Here is a 16,287-nt window from a genome sequence, read left to right on the forward strand (position 1 = left end):
CAGCTTCTGGTTGGCTGCGGAGCACGCGCACGATTATTACCTGCGGGTCCTGGCACTAGAGGAAGTCATGGAATGGCCATGCCCTACCCGCATCTGGATGTGTTTGGGCCCCACGGTCGGCTGGGTCCATAGGTCAGCCGGTGCGGCTCGTTTGGGGGTTGGGCTCGCCTCGCGCCGGCCGTCGAAAAGATCTTCTCCGCGGGGGTAGACTTGCCTTTTCATTTAGTGGTGGGTGCGGGTGGCTCGGTGGCGGTGCGCCATTAGCCCACAGGAGGAGCTCTCACTGTGCGAGGCACTACACCCACGCGCGCCGTCGCCTCGGAGGGACCATCCTCCTCACTTTCCCCTCGCCTCCTCCGCTTCTCCCTCGCCGTCCTCTCCTCGTCGCCTCGTCCGCCCGGTCCCTGCGTTGTAGATCCGCCGCAGATCCACCATCGTCCCTGTCGGCCGCTTCCTCGGCGTCGTCAGCGGCCGAGCACGTTGCTCCATGGCGGCGCTGTGTTGTGGGTTCGGTTGAGGTGAGGTTGCTTCGTCTATTTTTCCTCCTAGATCCCCCGTGTGGTGTTGGGGTTTGATTTATCTTCGTGCGCCCGAATCGGGGTTGGGTTTGATTGATCTTGTGCTGCTGGATTCGGATTTATTCTTTTCCGATTGTTTCTTCTCTCTTGTCCATCATCTTGCCCTTCCTCCTGGGTCTTCGCCGTCGGGATTTCTGTTTGATTTCTTTTTTTACGATTGTTGGGGGTTGGGGCCTCAGATGTGCGGTTCTCGGCGCAGATTCGTTGAGGAAGACGCCGGCCAGGACTCGGCCTGCCCTTCTCGTGTGCTTCCCCACTGGCCGGTGACGTTTCCCTCATCCTCACGTCTAGAAGGCATCCACAATTTTCAGGTTTCTCCTTTCTCTCTCTATCTGTTGTTGCTGATGAGATCTGCATAGTTGCCCCTGCGGATAGTCTTCGTCGTGTTAGATCTCTATCTCCGTCAGTGCCTTTATAAACCATAAGCAGAACTCATGCATGGAACTCCACCGTCTGGTACCAGTCTGGAGAAGATTCCTAAATTTATTTCCCTGCAGCCAAGTTGATGCTTTAGTTCATGCAAACTGATTGCCTGTGGTTTTTAGATCCCGCAAATATGTAGAATGTGTCGTCCAGATTTTCATCTTACAATGGTATTAAATACTAGACTAACAAATAACAACACCGTTGAAGATACTATTGTCTTTTTCGGAAGAAGACATCTGCTTATAATTTACAAGCAAGAATAATTGATAGCTGTCAAAGAACGGGTTGCAAACTCCCAAGACTAAAACAAGAAATTTATGTAGGCCTTAATTTTTTAACTGCCCAGATGATTAGTGGTTTTTCGCAGGCACTAAGCATTTGGAGGTCAAAATTGTCTTATGAAGTTATACGTATTGTTTCAGCTGTCAGGAGAGGCAATTTATTTGGGTTTACAACATTACAAGTTCCCCTTAGGAACTTCTGTGATGATTCCCTAAATGTTGGTTCTTTTTATGTGTTGAAATAATGTGATAATTTCTTCTTTTTATGTTTATTACTCATCATTTTCCATGCATATTTTAACTGAAAAATGTTTGGTTGATCATCAGACTAGACAAGGAAATCATGGTTCCAACACTCCTATTTGCGACTGGGATGAAGACACTGCTGGAGACACTATTTGCACTAGCCTTCTAACTGTGAATCGGTCATTAGTGGCTCATACGGCTTTGTTAATTGAATCCTTTATATAATCCTCGAGCATTGTTGTAAGTACACAATGATTGTTTTTAGATTTTGTATCTTACAGAATGAATCGTGGCTGAATGAGCCATCACACTAATGCAAATATTCATGATATTCATTCAATTTCTTCTATGTCCAGAGGTTCTTGCAGACTATGAGATCCATACAGTGGGTGTTCATAGCCTAATCAATCATTCTGATAATTGGATTTATTTTACGGGATATTTGGATTCTCTTTAGTCAATTCAGTCTCAAGAAGTTTGTCAATTGCTATAATTGCAACTGGGGCTCTAAAGGAGCAATATTTTCATTGGACCTTTTCTTCTCTAATAATCAACCAAAGTTTACAATGCATCTGCTTATGGAGATTTCCATCTTGCTACTGTAGAACATTTGATAGCTGACGAGGGATTTTCTTTCCATCCATTGTTCACTGAGTAGAGTTAGATGGTAATTAAAATTTCTAGCATGTGAAGCATGTGTAGTGTGTGTAGTCTTGCATTTGAGATATTTACCTAAGAAAAGATATACTCCCTCCGTCCGGAAATAAGTGACTTCGATTTGTCTAGATTCACATGTATCTAGACGTGTTTTACTGTATAGATACAAGTGAATCTTGACCAATCCGACTCACTTATTTCTGGACGGAGGAAAGAGTTGATTATCTTACTTTACTACAAATTGTTAGTACAGGGTTCTTTGCATTTTTATCCCTTAGTTCCAGTTTTTATTTTTCAGGGTAGATTTAGTTTTAGTATAAATATTTATCTCGGTCCTTGTTTCTAATGTTTTAATTTGAGATTTATTGCCATACTTCCAAGTCTTTCTTTCTACTTCTTCTTATGTTCAGTAATGTAATTATGTCAAACCTTTTAGAAAACTAATTTAGCTTGCTAAAAGTTCTTACATTAGCGAAGGAGGAAGTACTTTTTTATGGTGCCTTTATCGGAACAACTGACATGTTAGTCGAGTCACATTCCTTCTGACATGCTCATACACATTCCTGTTCGTTGTTCAACTTTTGTGTACTGTAGACTGTACTACCGGCGGCGCCGCTCATGCATGTTCATTGTCGCTATAGCTGAGTCGATGTGCTCTTTTTTATCTTCACCATAGCTGAGCATATGCTCAACAGCACTCGTCTGATTTCATTTCCTCTATGTATTAACAATTGAAGCATGTCCTGGTGAACCAATTGGATGTGTCGTTCAAGTTCTACAAGATCTGGTACTCCATCATTGATGTCCTAGACATCGACACGGTACGTCAAAAAATTCGTCCCTTTTGTGTGCTCTTGAGATTAATTAATGTGATGACTAATAAGTGCAATCATCCTATTCGAGAGCAAAGTCGGGCAGGCAGCTGTGTTTTGACAATGAGAATTGTAGTGTTCTGTTCCAGTGTTCCAGCTTTTTCTGATAAATTTAGGATAAGCTTATTATAGAATATGTACCTGATATGTACAGCCATAAATTTACAACTTGATTTATGTGGAAACCTGAATGCCTCTGAATCTGGTCGAGCAGTTTTCCTTGAGAACTCAAGGCAGGTTTTATCACTTTGTGCACTGGGTTCCTACCTACAGGTTCGGAACAGGTAATCATGTCTCTTTGTTGTCTGAAACTCAGAATGCTTTCTTTGTTACGAGTGCGACTACTTGCTCTTTATTAAATTCATTCATGCCATATATCAGTTTGTGAGGATCTAATGGATCAAGTAGTTTCAATTTCACACCTAGAGTCTCGATAAAATTACATTTGATCAGCTAAACTTCTGAATCTAGGTCGAGCAGTTTACTATTGTTTTCTTAGTCGGTTTGCAGAAAATACTAGCTGGGGATCGACGCCCATAATTTATCCACTTTCTTCTTTCATCTTAATTCATTTGAGGATTACGGAATATCTATCCTAAAGCTACAATATGATCAGGAGATAATACATTTCCATTAGTTTGTTGGTTCTTCCTTGTACATCAGGGACTAGCAAATGTTCACTGTTGCTTCCTCTAAATACATAACTTGGCGATAAATTTAGTTGGCACTTGTTGGTTGGGTGTTATTTTGTGTTACTATATAGAGAGTACAATTTATACACATTATGCTGTATATCACACTCTAATCTGAAATTGATGTCTGAAATCAATTTGTATTTTCTCTTACCTCTGTTTTTGCCTTCTGTTCCTCTGGAAGATTTTATTAATTATTATTGTACCATGATCACTCTATTTGAAAGAGATATTTTTGGAGCCAATAGTTGCAAAGAGGCCTTTTCTGGAAATAGCTGGAGAAAATTCCATCACTCTGAGTATAAGGTTTCATGTTAATGCACCGTTTTTTTGCTAAATAACAGTTTACAGTTTGATAGTTTCTGAACATTTCATGGTCTGTGCCATAGGTTATGTTGTTGCACGATGGGGTTGATTTGGAATAGAAACAACTAATTATGACATGCAAGTGTGTGTATTTTATGGTAAGCCCTTACTGATATCTTGAGCAAACTAAGTCTTGCTGCTACTCCTTTTTGGGGGAAAATGTTTTCGTTAATTTATAATTTCTAATAAGTCTCATTTACTTTTCAAAGTACATCAGATGTATTTTCTAAGTGAAGTAGAAATATGATATAGTTGATAAACGAGGAATGATAGTTTCTTTTGGGTGCTTTGAAAACTGCAAGGACTTGTCCTACTTGTAATTATGGAAAACACAACTAGGACTAACCAATCTATTCTATCATGTTATTTTGTTATTCACAAGTCTCATACATGTCATGAAAAACACGAACTTTTTAGAGTTACCATGATCTGTAGTTATTCTTGTTAGAATCTCACTGAAAAATATTTTTCCTCTTATGGTGTAAATGATTCTCTTACAATGTTGTGCATCATTTTTAGGAACATCTAATCATGCTAATATAGGTCAAATCAGTTATTACTGCTTTGCTTTTTTTATTACCTGCATTGCTTGCTACTTGCAACTTTAGTTTCTATCATCGACATTAACATATAGATAAGTAATAATGTAGTCAAATGGTGGATCAATTTTACTACAATAGTTTGTTTGATTTATCCATGCTATAAGATGGGAAGCAAACATGTGAAAGCTTTTATCGAGTAGGACATTTCTAAGGAACAAACTCAAGACAATTTATTGGAATAGAAATGCGTGATGTAGAACACACATTTCCTAATGTATAACCCAAACAAACATTTCAAAAATCTGCTGCAAGACATGAAATTACTGTCATACCATGGTGCTAGGGTTGAAGTTTTTCCCGTGGATGGCCTGGTTCAGATATCTCTGTCTATCCCATTGCATTCATGCTCTTATTGTGGAATATAGTGAAGTCATGTAGCACCTTGATGGGCAAACACTCCATGCCGTTGTTTGTTAGTATAATCCAATTTCAAGTGACCCTCATGCTTAGCTCTCAATATTCTGAGAAACTTTGCTTAGCTATGAATATTCTGAGAAACTTTGGACGGCATTATGTTTTGGTGTAGCTCATAGCATCTATCCTTTGGCATTCACATTTGTCGGTGCACAAATCTATGTCGTGGTTTAGTGTGTGTTCTAAAGACTTGATCCAATTTCATAATGAAACTGTGAGTCCTCTGGCTTCCCTTCTCCTAGGAAAAAGAATCAAATGCTTGGTGCCATTTTTCCTCACTATTTTTGCTCACGGTTACTCCTTGATAGCTTTTTCCAATCCTTTCCTAAGAGATGATATTGTCCATGGTAAAGGGAAATCTACTGTTAGAGAATCTGTCTTCCTCAAGAACAATTACCAGATGCTCAATTCAGAAATCCCTAAATGAGCAGATGACAAAGGTAAATGACTACTGATTGGTACAAATGACCAACACCACTGGAATATATCTCATTCCCGACTCTCCCCATTTGGAGATTGCATTAAGATCAACACTGATGCTTCCTATGTTGCCGAAACGGGCCAGGCTTCTATTGGTCTTATTGCACGTAATAGTGCTGGTCAATTCTGTTTTTGTGCAGGCAGAAATCTAGAAGGATTAGCAGCTGCGGAAGAAGCTGAATATGCGGTGCTTGATGGAGTGTAGCTGGCGGCGAGGATGATCCAGGGACATGTGATCGTGCAGAGTGACTGCTCTATCGATGCTCCAACAACGACAGAGTATAAACAGATCAAAACACCATGTGATCTATAATACTGTCAGGGACCTGGCAGCAAGGTTATCTTGTTGCAGCTTCCAGTTTTTTAGAAGAGATGGCAACCTGATTGCCCATGAATTAGCTAGGCTAGCTCGGGTAGAAGGATTGGTTGGCTGCTGGATGAACGGACCCCCTGAAGTTATCTCCACCCTTGTGCAATATTATTGTAAAGACATTATTAACAATGTGCAAGAAATCTCTTTTCCCTCAAAAAAAGATTTTTAGACCTTTTTATCTGCGAATTAAGCTGATGTTACAGCCTGTTTGTTAAATTTAGATGTTGATACCTAGGAGATGTTTCTGCGTATAATTCTGATAATTGCAAACATGATTAATTCGTAAGTTGTTTCTTTGCTTGGAACATTTGTGTCGGAGTTTTTGTAAATTTTAATTTCATATCACCCAAAATGTTAAACTATTGTGCTAACATAGTGTGGCCTTCACACAAGCAGACTAATTCGACACTTTGTTTGGCTGATTCTTTTTGTACGGTATGATAGTTATCCATGGTAAAAGTTATGATCATAGTAGTCTGACTGCAGGTCAAATATTTGTGGGTGATTCCAGATTCAAAGGGATTCACCAATCCAAGATGTAATGATTATGTATTATTCATGTTGTTTAACCATCGAGAAGTTAATTATGACGTACGGTTAATGCCATCATATGCTCTAATTCTACTAGGCTGATTCAGAGTGAAGGGTTTGCTGAGCAGCGGGAAACAGGCAAAGATACACACCGTGGGTAGGAGGAAGTAAAACTTATTATCTCCGATCTGAAGGAGGTGCCAGACCCGCTGTTCCCTGCTGCCGATGCATAGCAGGACCACCTACGCAATGGCCGCCGGTTTCCCTCTCTTCTCCACTAACGTCTTCAATGCCATCGCTCTCTTCTCCGTCGCCTTGCGAGCTTTCATTGTCTCATCGATATGGAATTGGCGATTTCAGAACATGACATGCTTGCCAATTTGACCGGTTGAATTTTACAAGTTTGTGGCCTAAAGTGTTCCCACCGGACAAGTTTACGTATGAAGTACTACAAATATAATTAACTATTTAACTCTATTAATTATTATGTAAATATTAATCATTATTTTTTCGGCTAGAGGAGGCATAGATTTAGAATTGTTCGTCTATTTATTGGCCAAGTACTATTATGCTTGCACCATTTGACTGGAGTCACGAGAAGTACTTTTAATAGACTTATTTCATCTTTCACTTTCAAAATGGGCTAGAAGAGGAGCTAGCGATGCCTGTGTAATTTGTATCACTTAAATACCATATTGCTCTTCATTGAAAAACACTTGACATAAGCCTTACCACGGTGTCTCATCATGTTGAGGGTATCTAAGTGCATGTTATTGATGTAGGGCTGAACGAGTGGCTGCTTGTGGTGTCTCTCATCGTATTGAGTGTTTATAAGTGCATGTTCCTTACACAAAATATATCAACGCGAATTCCACGGGATCGTGCGCCAAGGCGCACATCTAAATCTAGTCTAACGTTGTATATGATGCCCCCCATAGGGGGCTTCACAGAGATTAGCTGCTCGTAGCCGTCGGATCTTCCCGTCTAGCAATCTTGCCCGTCCATTTTTCACTAGTGGAGTAGTCCAAACGCGAGGCCCTCACGCGAACCCGCTTTTTATCCATGGGTCGATGAAGCCCACGCGGCCCGGCGTTAGCGCGTCGTGCCCTATCCCAATCCTCCCCAATCCAGCAGCCGCCGCCTCTCCCGCTCCCGGTGCCGTCGCTCCCGCTCCCCGTCGTCGTCCTTCCCCTTCCGTCGTCGCCATGACCAGGAGCAGGCGAGCAGCGCCTCGTCCATCCCGCACAGTCGACGCGGGGCGGATCCGCAACGAGGGCGGCGGTGGCGGCGGCGACCCGAGGCGCCGCGCGCGGCCAGAGACGGGCCGGCGCTAGGCCGATCCGCGGCGGCGACGCCCGGAGGCGACGGTCGCGGGGCGACGGCCGCGTATCCCCAATCCCCTCGCGAGCTGCTCCTCCCAATCCCGTTCCATGCCTTCTCATAGTGCATCCGGCGGCGCCGCTCCGCCTCCCTGGCAGCCCGTCCTTCTCTTCCTCGCAGGCCCCGTCTCCAATCCCAAGCCTACACGATCCAGGGTCGATCCCTCCTGCCAATTTCTTCCTCCCCCGACCTCTGCCTCCACATTGATGTTTGTCCTCGTGCCCGTCGAGATCTGCCTCATCCAGATTGGTGCCATGGCTGCCTAACGCTTCTCTCCCTCTCCCTAGCTCACTGCGTCGTGAGATCGACGTGGAACGCCGTCTTCCTCCACCTCTCCCTCCTCAACGGAGCTAAATGCAATGTTTTGTGGCTGCTGCTGCCCTCCTCCCCTTGATCCAGCTTCTTGCTCACTAGGAAGATGACGTTTGAGGATGCAGCAGCGGTGATGGCAGCTTGTTTTCTTGGAATATTCAAGGGTTGTTTTGACTATGAGCTGTGATTATTTCAATCCTTTGCACTCTTGTTTTATTGTAGGGTTGAGAACAGCAGATCAGCGAGGATGCAGATCGATGTGGTAAGATCTCATTATTGTGGAACATCGGCAGTACATCCATAGTTCCACAAAAATGACCAACAGATCTGGACAATTCGTTTCAGGCAATTGGGCTACAATTCTTCAGCTAGGAAGATATTAGGTGTGCAGAAAATTTCTATTATGTCCATGATTTCCAATTAATATTCTAAATATAAGTTGTATAAATGTCCTAGGCTTTTCATGTAGTATCAAATTATGAGATTTGTCTGGGTGGTTTCGTCGCACCGGCCAGTTTAGTATTGTCGAGAACTGAATTCTTGCTGCACACAACAATGTTTTTGCATTTTTTGGCTGGGTGGTTTCGTCGCACCGGTCAGTTTAGTATTGTCCACAATATTATGCTAAACTACGGAAAACCAAATCTGATCCCGGGTGCATATGCACCCGGTATGTATAAAACATATTTCAAAAATGTAAAAAAATTAGAAAAACAATTTAGCATGTAGAGGGACATGTTCTATGTGTGCACGTAAAGTTTCACATAAAACCAACAATTTTTGTACCCTGTGTAAAAAGACAAATAATGACTCAAAAAATAGACTATTTTAGCACCAAAGATTTGTCTTTTTCGCACAAGGCACGAAACATATCGATTTTTGCTGAAACAACTTTGTAAGCATGTAACATGTCAAAGTATACACAAGAAATTTTTATTTGTATTTTTCTAACATTTTTAAATATGTTTAACATGCATTTCAAATAAAGGGTGCATATGCACCCGGGTGTAGAAACACCTTGTTCGCTAAACTACAGCTTTTCATGTAGTGTCAAATTATGAGATTTGGCTGGGTGGTTTAGTCGCACCGGTCAGATTAATATTGTCCAGAACTGAATTCTTGCTGCACACAACAAAATTTTGTGCATATTTTTGCTTTCCAGAACTGAATTCTTGCATTCGTGTTTTATTCTATATTCTCTACCAAATTAATTCAGTTTAGTGTTCTCTACAGTTGCAGTCGAAATATAAATTCTTTCTTTGCCAGTCAACTCTATACGAGTATCGTGAAGCACTGGAAGAGGTTACTGTTTTCTTTGTGGGTGTTGTTCTTCGATAACTTTTCAAGGGCTGTTTACTCACTAATTTCATTTTTCCTGAAATCTATCCTCAATCACTGATAGTAACTCGAGTTGTCGGTTCATCTGCTTACAATAGGTCAAATTATGTATCCTACTTGTGCGATGCACCTATTTGGATTGGACAAGAACTGAAATAACTTGGATTGGACAAGAACTGAAATAACTATGTCTATCTTAGGATCCTGCCATTCTTCTACACTTTCATGGAAAGGCTGGAGGGGTGACTACAGAGACAAGCCACTCATTGCACCCTTGCCGATGTCCGCGCAAGTGTAGAAACAAATGGGCTGGACTGGACCTCGACGGCATGGCTCGACATACTTTTGCATCTACAGGTTACATACTCTCCTCGAGAAAAGAATACCTCCATTCTTTCTCACATGTTTTGAATCCGAATTGGTTATTTGACTTTTTGTGCGCCTCCAAAAGTTGCTAATTGTTTGATCAAAGTAAATTTTCCATTTATATTTGAGAGCTTCATTATTCTTTTAAATTTGTTGCAGGTGTCATGTACACCGTGTCCCATGCAGTTAATTATATTATTGCAATGATTTTAGTGGCTCAAACTTCCTGGATATTGAAGGGATTTCTACTGTGAAAGTTTAAGTGATAATAAAAGTCAGTTTCCTGTATTGTCTTGCTTTATTTTTGCAAATGCATTTCACATATCCTGCTCACAATAGATAGTTCAACTAGCTTATTACCTAATCATCCCTTCTTGCAGATGGTAGATGATTCTTCGACTATACATACCAGTATCTAGGTGTGAGGGTGTCATTTTCTCATTGTGGGGAAAGTGTGCTCCAGCCATTTTTCGGTCTCTTGTGGGATAGGTATAACCAAAAAGTTGTTCGGTGAGATTTTTGTCTGATATCCTTCGCTTTCTGCTAGCCTAGAAACCATGTTGTGTTTATGTGGCTATGTATTTGTTATATTATGCTGATTTGTCTTAACTATAGCTAAATTGTGAGACATTTATCTGTTCTCCATTACGAACAACATCTGAGAGGGTGGTTTACGTTTGTAGGTGCACCTGGAAAGTATCAAACGGATAGAAAATTTAAGCCATTTTACACTATGCAATTAGACAAAGTGAAGATGCTGATTTCTTAGTGATGGTGGAGGGTACTGGCATTTGATTTTTTGAATTCAAATTAGAATTTTAAGTTATCTAAGGTTTAAGAATAAATCTCTATTCGCAAACTAAAACTTCTGGTTTCTATATCTCTTGCCAGTTCATGTCATGTGATATATATGTTGCTCTGGTTGATCCGACTTGCCGACGGTTCCGATCCTAAAATATTTGGTCATAAACTTTGTTTTATTTTCTTTAGGAAGTTCCGAATATATAATATTTGAGCCAATGTATTTGATATGGGTAGTGCAACTTCAAGTGCATTCGGATGCTTTAGTTTGTTCTTGTGCACACAACCTGCTATGAAATGGCTAAAGAAAAAAAAATCGCATCTTGCATGAATTATTGCAGTTCAGTGAAGAGAAAATATACTTAGGAACGAAATGAGCAATTATTGCTGCATCTCTTATTTTGTAGGTATGCTCCACTCTTGCCTTATTTGTTGTATTTGATATATGTTTTTGATTTCTGCATGCATGAATAATTTCAGTTTTCTTCCAGCGTTTCAAATTTTACCACTGAACAATCAATTGTAAAGCTAACAAGAATAGCGCTTTCAGGAGCACTCACAGCATGTTTGGATTAGGTCTGTCCTGTTCCCCTTCTCAAACAATGAATAAGGTGGTGGATGCCTGAACTGAGCAGGACCTGAGCATGAACTACCTAATACTCAGTACCTTTCTACTTTGTATTACAAAATTTTATTATTAGCTGCATGAGAAGTATATCTATAAAGAACCGTTAAATACATTATGTTAGTGCACTTAAAGAACCCGTATGAAGCCTATAATTTATCATACCAACAGTTTCTTTCTCTTGGTGTCAAGTTTGTTGTACAATAGCTATACATTGGTACATCTAATTAAAAGCTCTGCTCAGTGTGACATGACATCAATGGGGGCTCACATACAGTTCTGCGTTAGCAAAGAATTATTTTTGCCATAGCTGCACTGCACACAGGACATCTGAATGACATGCCCATGTAATCTTTCATTAATTGGAAGATTTCTTCTAATTCATATGTGTAATCTTCGGTTTTTAGAGACATGTCCCCTTCATACAAGATTAATAAAGTATTGTCAGGTTTTAGGGGAAGACATCGAAGCAAACCAGCAAAAAAATGTATTTGCCCACTGTGATGATTTTGTCAATTTACTGGTTTTCTCAAATGAATCTTGTTTTCTCGCATACACTTATATGCACATCTTCGCTCCTGGAGTTTACCCGATGTGTCTGGCTACCAACGGAAGATCGTGCATGCTCAAAACTTTCTCCTTGCAATTATGGGGGCGGCAAAACAACGTGGATAGTTACTCTGTCAAGTAATACCTCCATCTCACAATATAAGCCGTGCTAGCAAAATATTTTACTTCGCTAAAACGACTTACATTATGGAATGGAGTGATATTTGGCATTGGATCGGCTTCCCTGTGTCTCTTTTATAGTTCAGCGATTTTATACTTGCATGAACTTTGTCAGATCTAACATTTACTATTTTTGTACTGCAGCGAAAAGGTAGTGTTGCCTACAGAACCCAAATCTATATAATATACCAATTGCTTTTCTGTACTGTATCTATTTGTTGATGTCCAGTTCATTTTATCAGTTCCCAACTTAGTGTTTTATTTCCTCTTGTACGTATTGGGTTACTACATTAATTTAGAGTGGAAGTGGCTTTTTTAGTATCTCTCGTGTGATTTTTGTGTTTATTTCCTGAAAGTTAGCTTGCTTGGGTAGAGGCACGCCACACACTTGATAATGCACACCATAAGACTTCTAGGTAGGAAAGTTCTAGCGTCCTTTGGCGTACCACCTGGGTGGGTGAATAACTTGATGCTGGAGAAATTCTAGAATCCCTCAATACACAAATATGCTCCAAACTGATTGTACCTAATATTGATGTATGCCAATATGCTAGGTTTTGTTTTTGCAAAATGTCGGCCCTTTGATTGTACTTGGGCCTGAATGGATCATGGATGTAGTAATGTATATATGGATAATACAAGCATAATTGAATGGTAGCGTGGCTAATTTTGTGTTTTAGTGCAAGCCTCACCATTTGTTTCTCTGGTGAACTATGCATCACACACTAAAATTTAAAGAAGCACGACATATTTCTCATTGCTCTTCACAAACTATAATGGCTCTGTTTTACTCATGTTACTTCTTTATATATCTAATAATGACTTGAATTTTTTCCTCTTTATTATAATCATACTTTCAGTTCCATACTATAATGGTCTTCGTCCTTGCTGGATGCCCTAACCGTTACCATAGGGTGATACCTAGGAGGAGCTACACATTGGTTTAATTACAACGGAGTTGAGGATTGTTCCCAGTCTGGCCAATTCACTTTCAGTGTTATGCTTGTAATCTCTAGGGTGAATTCTTGATGCCTGGACCGTTGCTCATCTTCCTCCCTACTTGAAAAATGGTGCTTTTCATACATCACTCTTTGCTTCGAAATTAATTAGGAAAAAAAATTATGCTTCCATAGATCTGCTCAAAATTGCCCTAGCACACAGTAGCATGGAATTTTCCTACTAGCTATATCAGAAAGATTACTATTTACCCTCTATCTGGTTATGCAGTGGAAATAGGAATCGAGTAAATAGTTTCATCGTCATCCGAGCTCCAAAGTAGTGCTTTCACTTTGAAACTAATTTTCTTCTCCGATTCTCATCATATTTATTTATAGGCCAGAAAATATATTTGGGGTTATTATATCTACGAATTAAAATCATGTACTTATGTCATATCTGAGCTCTGCAATGTGGTCAAAGATTGGTCTTTTTTAATCTACCACTGAGGAGCTCTTCCTTATTCAGGGTTAGTATGAATTATTAGCTGAAGGAGGTTCAGAATAACACATCTCATGCATGCTAGCTATTTACAGAATGAGTGCACCAAGGGAGCAACACAGGGGCATGTAGCAACTTGATGATGGAGAAATGTAAAAAAAATCAGCAGACATGAGTTCACACTATTATTTTCTTCAGGAGGTATGATACTCGCAGCAGCCTATGAGACATTTTACATATTTACAGTTGAAATACAGAGACGATCTATGGAATTTCGTCTTTACTGATTCATTCTATTGTCAGCTCACAATGTTAGTATTATATAGCTCCAAGTTAATAATACAACTAAATTGATAGAAATGATTACTATAATTGCTTTGAAATTCGTCCTTACTTCCCAGTATATTTCTCACTGTACAATCCTGTTGACATAATCAAATATGTGTTGGGGGTGTTTTTTTGTAGGATATAAGAATTGGGTTTTGATTAACAATGGGATTATTCAGCAACAATGCAATCTTCACCAGTAAACTTTCAGATGGAACTGTTAAGGGTGAAACAGATAAAGAAATAATAATTTTAATGTCAAAATATACGCTCTACAATATGAAACCATTTCCTTTTCTACAAAAGAAATTAAGAAAGGAAAGGAATGCCTTTCCAGATCATTTAAACTTGAAGAGAAGATTGTGCATACTACATCTACAGTAAGCATGAGAATTCTTAGCAGCCATGAGAAATGCCTTTTGTATATTTGCAGTTGAAATACAGAGATGCTCTATGGAATTTCGTCTTTACTGATTCATTATGTTGTTAGCTCACAATGTTAGTAGCTGTGCTATAATGCATGCCACTTGGTTTAATCATTATATAGCTCCAAGTTTATAATACGGCTAAATGGATAGAAATGATGATACTATAATTGCTTTGAAATTCGTCCTTACTTCCCAGTATATATTTCTCACTGCACAATACTGTTGACATAATCAAATATGTGTTGGGGTGCTTTTTGTAGGATATAAGAATTGGGTTTTGATTAATAATGGGATTATGCAGCAATAATGCAATCTTCACCACTAAACTTTCAGATGGAACTATTAAGCGTGAAAGGGATAAAGAAATAATAATTTTAATGTCAAAATATACACTCTTCAATATGAAACCATTTCTTTTCTGCAAAAGAAATTAAGAACGGAAAGGAATGGCTTTCCAGATCATTTAAATTTGAAGAGCAGATTGTGCATACTATATCTACAGTAAGCATGAGAAGTCTTAGCATCCATGAGAAATGCCTTTGCCTTTTTGGTATCACCGTTGTATTTGGTTGCCAAAAGTTTACTCAAGTGTTTTTTTACGTTGTTTTACAGTGTAAATTGACGGTAAATTCACGGGATCGTGCGCTAAGGCGCACATCTAAATCTAGTATCTCTAAAGGACACCGGTCGGCCTGGGCGCCGTAGTGCTCTGCTGGAGACGATGGCGACGTAGCCAACCTAGAGGTGCGACCAGCATGCCGTTGGTTAACCTTCGCCTTGCCCTCGATCCTCGCAGTCACCGATGCTATCGGAGAGGAGAGGACGTACAGAGTGACGTGCAATGCAACCTTGAGGTGCATCGCAGCGACGACGAGCACGCCGTCAGAGAACCGTCACGCTGGGCCCTCGATCACCGCTGGTGCTGTCGGAGAGACTGTACAGCGTCACGTGAGACGTGTGCGTGACGCGGGCGGGGACAAGGAAGGTGATGATCTGATTGAGCTGGGGCCCCGCCGCACGCGAGGTTTTTCTTTGGGTCACGCTGAGCGTCCCCCGGGGGATTAGATTTCTAATCCCCGGGTGGACAGCCGTTGGATTAGCTCGATTGGACCGTCCAGATCATGACACGTGTTACAGTATAATTCAGTCTCACTTTTGCTACCATAATGCACCAAAGTAGCAAAAAACGGTTCGTTTGTAGCAAAATCACCACAATTGTAGCAAAACACGGTTCACCCAAAATATACACAGATCTCGTCGGAGACTCGCCGGAGATGATGTAGCAAACATGTTGTACTATTGTAGCAAAACAATTCTGGTATTGTAGCAAAACCGATCTTACCGGAGACCTCGCAAAAAAACTCGCCGGAGATGTCACCCGGAAACTCGCCGGAGGCGTCGCCGGAAACCTCACCGGAGACATGGTAGCAAAAAAAAAATGCTAAAGTAGCAAAAAAAAAACACAAAAATTGTAGCAGCTTTTTTTTGCTATTGTAGAAATACCGACCTCGTCGAGGACTCGTCGGAGACCTAACCGGAGAACTTGTAGCAAAAAACCGTATGCTATTATAGCAAAAACCAAAAACAAAAGTAGCAAAAATGACTTTGTCGGAGCCTCTCGCCGAAACCTGGCCCCATGTAGCAATGGCCGCGGACAGATGAAGCAGCGCCGGTGGATGGATGTAGCAGCGCCGGCTGCAGGATGTAGCACATGCAACGGTGGGATGTAGCAGCGGCGGAGGTAGAATGTAGCAACGGCGGCAGCCTCTTGTAGCAGTGGGGGCGACAAGACGTAGCAACGGCGGTAGCCTATTGTAGCATCGATGCCATCGACGGAGGACCCCCTAGCAGCAACCTGACGCTCCCTTGAAGAATCCATGGTGGAGCCTGCAGCGGGTGTGGCGCGGTTCGCACCACTTGGTGGTTGCCGGCGACGGGTGCCGGCCGGCGAGCTCCCCTGGGTCTCACATCCGGCTGCCATGAATCGTGGCAGGGCGGCGCGGAGCAGGCAGGAGGGATGGTAGCC

The 16,287-nt window shown here is 41.0% G+C and overlaps 1 long non-coding RNA gene across 1 annotated transcript; it reads left to right on the forward strand.

Annotated features, from left to right (window-relative positions):
• Window positions 1–318: 318 nt before the first annotated feature.
• LOC124689456 lies at window positions 319–6,173 on the forward strand. The gene is made up of 2 exons (XR_006998727.1): window positions 319–518; window positions 778–6,173. It is a non-coding gene; the product is annotated as an uncharacterized LOC124689456 (long non-coding RNA).
• The last annotated feature ends 10,114 nt before the right edge of the window (window positions 6,174–16,287 follow it).

The sequence above is a fragment of the Lolium rigidum genome, chromosome 1 (assembly GCF_022539505.1).
Source record: "Lolium rigidum isolate FL_2022 chromosome 1, APGP_CSIRO_Lrig_0.1, whole genome shotgun sequence".
NCBI classification, from domain to species: domain Eukaryota; kingdom Viridiplantae; phylum Streptophyta; class Magnoliopsida; order Poales; family Poaceae; genus Lolium; species Lolium rigidum.